At 47.2% G+C, this 8,914-nt stretch overlaps 1 long non-coding RNA gene across 1 annotated transcript in view; it reads right to left on the bottom strand.

Annotated features, from left to right (window-relative positions):
* Nucleotides 1-462: 462 nt before the first annotated feature.
* Nucleotides 463-8,914, bottom strand: part of LOC120101473 (uncharacterized) — a 26,245-nt gene continuing 17,793 nt past the window's right edge. The window contains exons 4-5 of the long non-coding RNA XR_015684011.1: nt 6,044-6,214; nt 463-1,392 (exon numbers count right to left, since the gene is read on the bottom strand). This is a non-coding gene — a long non-coding RNA (uncharacterized LOC120101473). The remainder of the gene's footprint in view (nt 1,393-6,043; nt 6,215-8,914) is intronic.

Raw genomic sequence — 8,914 nt, 5'->3', positions numbered from 1 at the left:
GACCAGGACACATGAAGGCTCAGACACACAGCAGCCTTGTGGAGAATATACAGTGTGGAGTGGACTCTCACCCTCAAAGTACCGAAGAAGCGGAGGCAGGGGGATGACAAGGTTGAGGCCTAACTTGTCTATTTTTTACCCTGTCTCATAAAAACAAAACAAAGACCATGCTGGAGAGATGGCTCAGTGGTTAAGAGCACAGGGGCTGCTCTGCTGGACGACCTACGTTCTTTCTCTTCCCAAATCTACAGGACAGCTCACAACTGCCTGCAACTCCAGGCCCAAGGGAGCTGATTCTCCTTCTTAAGAAAAAGCCAGCTAAGCCTGGTGGCACAGGCCTTTAATCACAGGACTCAGGAGGCAGAGGCAGGTGGATCTCTGAGTTTAAGGCCAGCCTGGTCTACAGAGTGAGTTCCAGGACAACTAGGGCTACATTAAAAAACAAAACAAAACAAAAAAACTGCTTCAAAAAACATTTTAAGGAAAAAAAGAGATATCTCAGAAATATTACTATATTGAAAGAAGCCAGACCCCAAAATGAGCTTTTTGTCCAATTTCATTTCTTTCTCTTTTTTTAAAGATTTATTTATTTTATGTATTACAGTACACTATAACTGTCTTCAGACACACCAGAAGAGGGCGTCAGATCCCATTACAGATGGTGTGAGCCACCATGCAGTTGCTGGGACTTGAACTCAGGACCTCTGGGAGAGCAGTCAGTGCTCTTAACCACTGAGCCATCTCTCCAGCCCATCTGATTCCATTTCTAATATCCTCTAGAACATTTAAACTTAACCATGGTGGAAGGGCTCAGGAAGGGAGGGATTCTATTGGGAGAGGCAGGGGATTTACTGCTGTGCTGAAATGTTCTATGACAATGGGCCAGTGGTTATACAAATTTAGACTTTTGTTGAAACTCATAAAACTTATTATGACCTTTGCAGTTTGTTATATGCAAATTGAACCCCAATTAATTATAATAATAGCATAATAAAGTTGGGCCCCCAGAGGCCTTCTTAGGAAGGTTTGTGGGAAGCCCAGTCTCCCTGCAAGCTTGAGATTCAGTGAGACTCGGGTGGAAGGGACTCCTGGGACTGGGGCCTGGAGCCCTCAGAAAGCTTGGAAGCATTAGGTATGTCCCCACCTGACCTTATTATTACAGAAAGCAAGGGACTCCAATGACACCCACGAGGGAGCTGCAAGGAACATCCCCAGCTGGTCCACATGTAAGCGTCTCACCCTGCAGAGCTGCAGGTCTTGGCTTTGCTGAGTCTGGCTTTCTTCTCCTGGGACGCTGGGGGTGGAGGGGGAAGCATAACACTTCCCTGAGTCAGCAGGAAGAAGAGGAGGTCCACGGGGACCTTCTGGGGAAGTCAGACCCCACACAGGAAGCTGTGAATCAGAATGCTGGCATTAGGCCACTCAGAGCCTGTGAATCCCTCACGGAGAAAAATCACTCAGAGCTCAATTGTGACATGAAAGAATGGAAAGCCCTGAGGTGAAAACCTTAAGATAAGCCCTTGGATCTGGGAGAAGAAGGGGTCCATTGAGCATGGGTCTTCTGTGCTAGGTACGAGAGGGGTCATATAGACACAGAAATATATTTGACTATATATATTACAAATATCATATAGGTATATTTCTTGCCCTGGGTTAGAAGGCAGTATTTTCTCTAAAGTCAACTCAATCTGACTTTTCTCCCAGAAACCAGATGAGGAGCAGAAATCAGGGTTTGAATGAGAATGGCTCCCATAGGCTCATGTTTGAATGCTTGGTCCCCTCTTAGTGGAACTGTTTTGGGAGGATGGGGAGGTGTGGCTTGTTGGAGGAAGTGTGTCACTAGAGACGGGTTTTGGAGGACTGACATTATTCCTACCATGTTCTCAGGTCTCTCAGCTGTCCCTGTTACCCTGCCTTTGCTCTTCCCTGTGCTCTAACCCCTCTGAAACTCTGAGCCCAATTAAATTTCCTTATAAATGTCCTTGGTCGTGGTGTGTTGGCACTGTTGTTTTGTTTTGTTTTAGCTACTTTATTTGGGTTCTTTTATCTCCACCTTCCTACCTCCCTTTCAGTCCTTATCCCTTCTAACACCCCAATATCAGGTAAAAGGGAAAGAAGGGTAGAGGGAAAAGGGAGCATATACCTCTTAAACTATTTCCTGTTGACTAGGGGCACTGAGTTCCTTAAGGCAAGTCCAATGTTCATCTCCACAGGATATCTCCAACTTCTTCCTGTCTCTTTTCTCTTGACCACTAACAACAGCAAGACCAGGAACGGGAAGCAGCGGGAGGAACAGCCGTGCCTCCTTCTTCAGAACACACACACACACACACACACACACACACACACACACACAGCCTTCTCGGGGCTGTGGCGTTTATACCCTCTCCAGAGCTGCCGAGGACAGTCTGAAGGAAGCAGCCCCAGATCCCTCACCTGGGATTGAAACAAAAACACGTTTACATGACATCCCTGGGTTTTTAAAGAAACCCAGACCCTCACTGCGGTGGGCTCTTAGGTAGCAACGAAGACAACGAAGTTGGTATGCAGCTAAGGAAAATGTTTCAGTGGCTAAAGTGCTTGTGTGGAAGCTGCGGGGAGCCCAGTCAGCCTTGTGAATGCGTAAGGACCAGGCGAAGTCTTCGGTAAGTGTGTGTTATCCACAGGGACCCAGTGGCCCAGACTCATGGGAGTTGGCAAAGCCTTCCTCTGGCCCCTGTTCAAATGCTGACAGTGTATTGAAAACATGGCCTAAGCCCCTCCTCAGACATTTACAGCCTGAAACTGCCCCTCTATACAGAGCTCCCCAACTGACCCCTTCTCCTCATGGTGTGCATGTGAAGGCCCTGAGGAGGTGTGAGGGTCCCACTGCTACTTAGTTGGTGCTGCCCCGTCAGAGCCAGCTTGGCCCACCAGGACACAGCATTTCTGTCCTTTCTTCATCCAGTCATCGGCCAAGTCAGCTTTCGAGGACCGAGTGTTGCTGAGTGTGTCAAGGATCTGAGTTCAGATCCCCAGGAGACCAGGAGGGCACAGTGGAGCCTTCCCACTGTGGGGAAAGGCTGAGACAGGGGATTCCCCAGAGCAAACTGGTTAGCAAGAATAGCCATGGAGATGAGGTGTGCACCTGACTGAGTGATCCTGCTTCACTGAACAAGGAGGAAGAGCCACATAGAATCACCAGTCAGCCTCTCTACAAGCACATGCACCCTCAGGCATGCACACCCACCTCATGCATGCTCCCAAACTTGCAGACACTCATACACGCACATGCATATCACACACACACACATACACACACACATCATACACACACATGCATGCACACACATGCATGCATGATACACACATTCATCACACACATGTATTACACACATGCATCACACACATGTATCATACATCCACATGCATCATACACACACATGCATGGTACACACATACATCACACATATGCATACATGATACATACATACATCACACACATGTATCACACATGCATCATACATACACACATATGCATGATACACACATGCATCACACAATGTATCATACACACACATGCATGACATACACACATAGAAATTTTTTTAAAAAGGCAAAAGAAGTTTGGGCATTTTGATTTCCTCCACAGACTCCAATCTGTGAGGCCGAGTTGCTTACTAGATTACACAGATGAGAGGCTCACGAGTCCTGCCTGCTCCCTCTCTTCAGTCTGGGACGACTCAAGTTCAAAGTTCAAGTTTAAGAGGACAGTGATGGGGTTGGGGATTTAGCTCAGTGGTAGAGCGCTTGCCTAGCAAGCGCAAGGCCCTGGGTTCGGCCCCCAGCTCCGAAAAAAAAAAAAAAAAAGAAAGAAAGAAAAGAAGAGAAAAGAAAAGAAAAGAAAAGAAAAGAAAAGAAAAGAAAGGAGGACAGTGAGTTCCAGAGAGTACTTTCTTTCTCCCGAGACACCTTGAACCGCTACATAGCCACAGGTGAGCTGGAACTCCTGCAGGCCCTGCCCCCACCTCCCAAGTGCTGGGATTGCAGGTGTAAGTGCTTGGTTTCTGTGGTGCTGAGGATGAAGCCCAGGGCTTCCCACCTGCCTTCGTTTACATTTATGGTGACATTTCAAATAATTACGTATTATTTGTTTGTTTGTTTGTTTAGCCAGGATCTCACTATGTAGCCCTGGCTAGCCCTGAAACTCACAGCGAGCTGCACGTTCACGCCTCTGTATCCTCCCCCTGAGTGCTGAGGTTAAAAGCACGAGCCAGAGCCACCAGGGTTGGGGATTTAGTTCAGTGGTAGAGCGCTTGCCTAGGAAGCGCAAGGCCCTGGGTTCAATCCCCAGCTCTGAAAAAAAGAACCAAAAAAAAAAAAAAAAAAAAAAAGCAGGAGCCACCAAGCCCAGCCAAGGTCAAACCGTATTAAGGTCTAAACTTTAGACTGTAAGGTCATCTGTGTGATTCACCAGAAAAGGCGGCTCCTGCCAAACTTGACTACCGAGTTTGATCCACAGAACCCACAGAGTTAAAGGAGAGAACTGACCACTATGAGTTGTCCTCTGACCGACACACACACACACACACACACACACACACACACACACACACACACATTAAATAACCAAGGAGTTTGGGGTTTTCTTGAGACACTTTGATGATAACAGACTAAGGAGGGACTTGAATTCCTCATCCTCCTGCCTCTACTTCCCAAGTGCTGGGATTATAGTCATGACCCACTATGCCCACCATAATTTATTTTTTAAAAATTTATTTATCTATTTTATGTGAGGACACTGTCGCTCTCTTCAGACACACCAGAAGAGGGCATCCGATCCCATTATAGATGGTTGTGAGCCACCATGTGGTTGCTGGGATTTGAACTCAGGACCTCTGGAAGAGCAGTCAGTGCTCTTAATCACTGAGCCATCTCTCCAGCCCCATAATTTTTTAAATTACATTAATTGTAAATAAATTCTACTTTGTTAACCAAAACATAGAAACATTTTCTTTCCTAATATATTACCTTAGAATTCTTTCTCATAAGAAAGAAAACCATACCACAGCTGGATAGAAAGAAAGAAGGAAAGAGAGAAAGAAAGAAAGAAAGAAAGAAAGAAAGAAAGAAAGAAAGAAGAGAGAGAAAGAAAGAAAGATAGATAGGATAGAATGATAGATAGATAGATAGATAGATAGATAGATAGATAGATAGATAGGGTGGGTAGATAGATAAGATAGATAGATAGATAGATAGATAGATAGATAGATAGATAGGGTGGGTAGATAGATAAGATAGATAGATAGAGTGGATGGATAGAATGATAGATAGATAGAGTGGATAGATAGAATGATAGATAGATAGATAGATAGATGGATAGATAGAGTGGATAGATAGATAGATGGATAGATAGAGTGGATAGATTGAATGATAGATAAACAGGCAGATAACCCGAAGCTTTATCCTTTCCTTAAAGATTTTCAAGTCCTGGCCAGGCATAGTGGCTCACAACTTTAATTCCAGCACTCAGAGGCAGAGGCAGACAGATCTCTGTGAGTTAGAGGCTAGCCTGGTCTACATAGTGAGTTCCAGGACACCCAGAGCTACATAGTGAGATCCTTAAAAACTTTTCAAACACTGGTTAAGGACACAGGCTCCGGGGCTGGAGGGATGGCTCAGTGGTTAGGAGCACTGACTGCTCTTCCAGAGGTCCTGAGTTCAATTCCCAGCAACCACATGGTGGCTCACAACCATCTGTAATGAGATCAGATGCCCTCTTCTGGTGTCTCTGAAGACAGTGACAGTGTAGTCACATAAAATAAATAAATCTTTAAAAAAAAAAAAAAAAAAAGGACACAGGCTCCACTCCCAGCGCCCACACGGCAGCTCACAGGGGATTTGATGCCCTCTTCTGGCTTCTTCTGGTTCTCCATTCATGTGCTTCACACACAAACTGCAGGCCAAACACCAGACACAGAAAACTAAATGTTAGAGTCAATTAAAGATGTTCAAGGACTACAGGAACAAATCTATGAGGACAGTAAAAACCTCGACACCTTACCTTTGCTCCTCTGTTGGGTGACGAGGATGGAGGTAGAGCAAATGAACCCCACGTCTCTCCACTTAGCTTAATATTACGCCGGGAAACACAGCGATTGCGCGTGGAAACTCCTCACAGCACAAGGTGTGGAGTGAGGACTTTGCCGCTGAGGATGCATGAGTAACCGGTGTTCTGGAAGACAAAGGGGAAAGGAGGCAGAGAACGTAAACGGGCTTGGACTAGGACGAACCCCATGATAGATGCTGGGGCTCAGCTCGGGGAGCACTTGTCTACCCTGCTCGAGACCCTGGGATCCATTCCTAGCTCCACATAAAACAGGCATGGGAGTGCTTGCCTGAAATCCCAGCACTTAGGAGGCGGAGGCAGGGGGACCAGAATTTGAAGGGCGTTGTCCTTGGATACATATAAACTTCAGGGCCATCCTGGGCTACCTACATAAGACCTTATCTAAACAATAACAACAGCAAAAGGAATGTCTTGTTACTTGGGATGGTAGCCCTCAGGGAGGTAAAAGCGGCAGAATTAGGAGTTCAAGGCCTGCTCCAGCTATAGAGTTTGTAAGAGTGTGTGTTTGTGCGTGTGTGCGTGTGTGTGTGTGTGAGTCTGTGTGTGTCTGTGTGTGTCTCTGTATGTGTCTCTCTCTGTGTGTGTCTCTGTGTGTCTGTGTGTGTGTGTCTGTGTGTGTCTCTGTGTGTTTCTGTGTGTGTGTGTCTGTGTGTCTCTCTGTGTTTGTCTGTGTGTGTGTCTGTGTTTGTGCCTCTCTCTGTGTGTATCTGTGTGTGTGTCTGTGTATGTCTGTGTGTGTCTGTGTGAGTCTGTTTGTGTGAGTCTGTGTGTGTTTCTGTGTGTGTGAGTCTGTGTGTGTGTCTGTGTGTGTCTGTGTGTGTCTGTATAAGTCTGTTTGTGTGTGTCTGTGTGTGTCTCTGTGTGTTTCTGTGTGTGTGTGTCTGTGTCTCTCTGTGTTTATGTCTGTGTGTGTGTCTGTGTTTGTGCCTCTCTCTGTGTGTGTCTGTGTGTGTGTCTCTGTGTGTCTGTGTGTGTCTGTGTGAGTCTGTTTGTGTGAGTCTGTTATGTGTCTGTGTGTGTGAGTCTGTGTGTGTGAGTCTGTGTGTGTGTCTCTGTGTGTCTGTATGAGTCTGTTTGTGTGAGTCTGTTATGTGTCTGTGTGTGTGAGTCTGTGTGTGTGAGTCTGTGTGTGTGTCTGTGTGGGTGTCTGTGTGTGTGTGTGTGTGAGAGAGAGAGAGAGAGAGAGAGAGAGAGAGAGAGAGAGGTGACTATAGACACTCACTAAGGCTAAAGGCATTGATCCACTAGAGCTAGACCCCTCTCTAGTGCTCCCTCTTACGCAAAGAATTTGAGGCCATCTTGGACCACGTGAGATTCTGTCTCGATAAGCAAACAAATATAAAATGCACAGGAAGCACGCTCGCCTCTGACCTGACTTCCCAGACTCAAACACAGCAGCACAGAGCTTTGCCGCAAGCACCACTCCCCACACACTGAGGCCTCGGAAACGGACAATACAGGCGGTGGCCTTGGCCTTTTGATGTAGCTCCTCCTCACAGTCCTGTAAAATCTTGCCCTCTCTTGTCCCTGCTTGTAGGCTGTGGGCAACTGAAACTCTGCAAACTGTGCGAGTTCAGCCTTTCTCCTGGTGATCTGTGGCTTTGTCATCTCCCCGGCTACACGACTTCCTTGTCTGGTACACCCCTTAAATCCACGCTCAGATGAAACTGAACTCTGGTCCTCTGAAGGAGTAACACATGCTCTAACCACTGAGCCATCGCTCCAGCCCTGAAATAGCGAAGATAACACTGGGCTGCACGAGATGACACCCGGTGAAATGGGCAGACGCAGGAATTACGTAAGTCGTAAAGCTCCGTTTCAGGAACACAGTGAGACCTGAGGAAGAGTCAAAGCAAGGAAACAGATTAAAAAGGATCCACTGGGCGGGTCCCTGCTTCTTACTCTGCGTTGTCTTGGTGACAGGCATCTGCCCTGCTGCCCCAGATTTACACACCACAACCTCAGCAGCACACAAAGACAGAGGGACTGGCAATCTTTGAGGCAGACTCCATTCTCCCAGAAAAGAGAGTCCAGTGTACCAGCTCCCAGCATGCATCAGCCGTCGAGAGAAAGGCAGAGCTGTGGAGGACACACACAGAATCTAAGCATCACCTCTTGCGAGACAGTAGACCTGAGCCATGCGTGGGAGGGTGGAAGAAAGGTGTGAGTGGGGTTGATCATCTGATGGTGAATGCCTTAAATGTATTTCCCTCCTTGTAAGAGGGGCAGGAAGATGAGGGACTGGAGATGCAACTCAGGAGCTTACCAGATCCTAACCCAGCACCATAAATAATCACCATCGTCATCGTCATCGTTGTCATCCTCATCATCATCATCACCACCACCACCATCATCACCACCACCATCATCATCACCACCACCACCACCATCACCACCACCACCACCACCATCATCACCACCACCACCACCATCACCACCACCACCATCATCACCACCACCATCATCATCACCACCACCACCATCATCACCACCATCATCACCATCACCATCATCACCACCACCACCATCATCACCACCACCATCATCATCACCACCACCATCATCACCATCACCATCATCACCACCACCACCATCATCACCACCACCATCATCATCACCACCACCACCATCACCACCACCATCATCACCACCACCATCATCACCACCACCACCACCATCATCACCACCACCATCATCACCATCATCATCATCACCACCACCACTACCATCACCACCACCATCATCACCACCATCATCATCACCACCACCACCATCATCACCACCACCACCATCATCACCACCACC

Source organism: Rattus norvegicus, chromosome 3, assembly GCF_021556685.1.
Source record: "Rattus norvegicus strain SHRSP/BbbUtx chromosome 3, alternate assembly SHRSP_T2T, whole genome shotgun sequence".
Lineage (NCBI taxonomy): Eukaryota > Metazoa > Chordata > Mammalia > Rodentia > Muridae > Rattus > Rattus norvegicus.
This window is presented reverse-complemented; position numbering and strand designations above follow the sequence as displayed.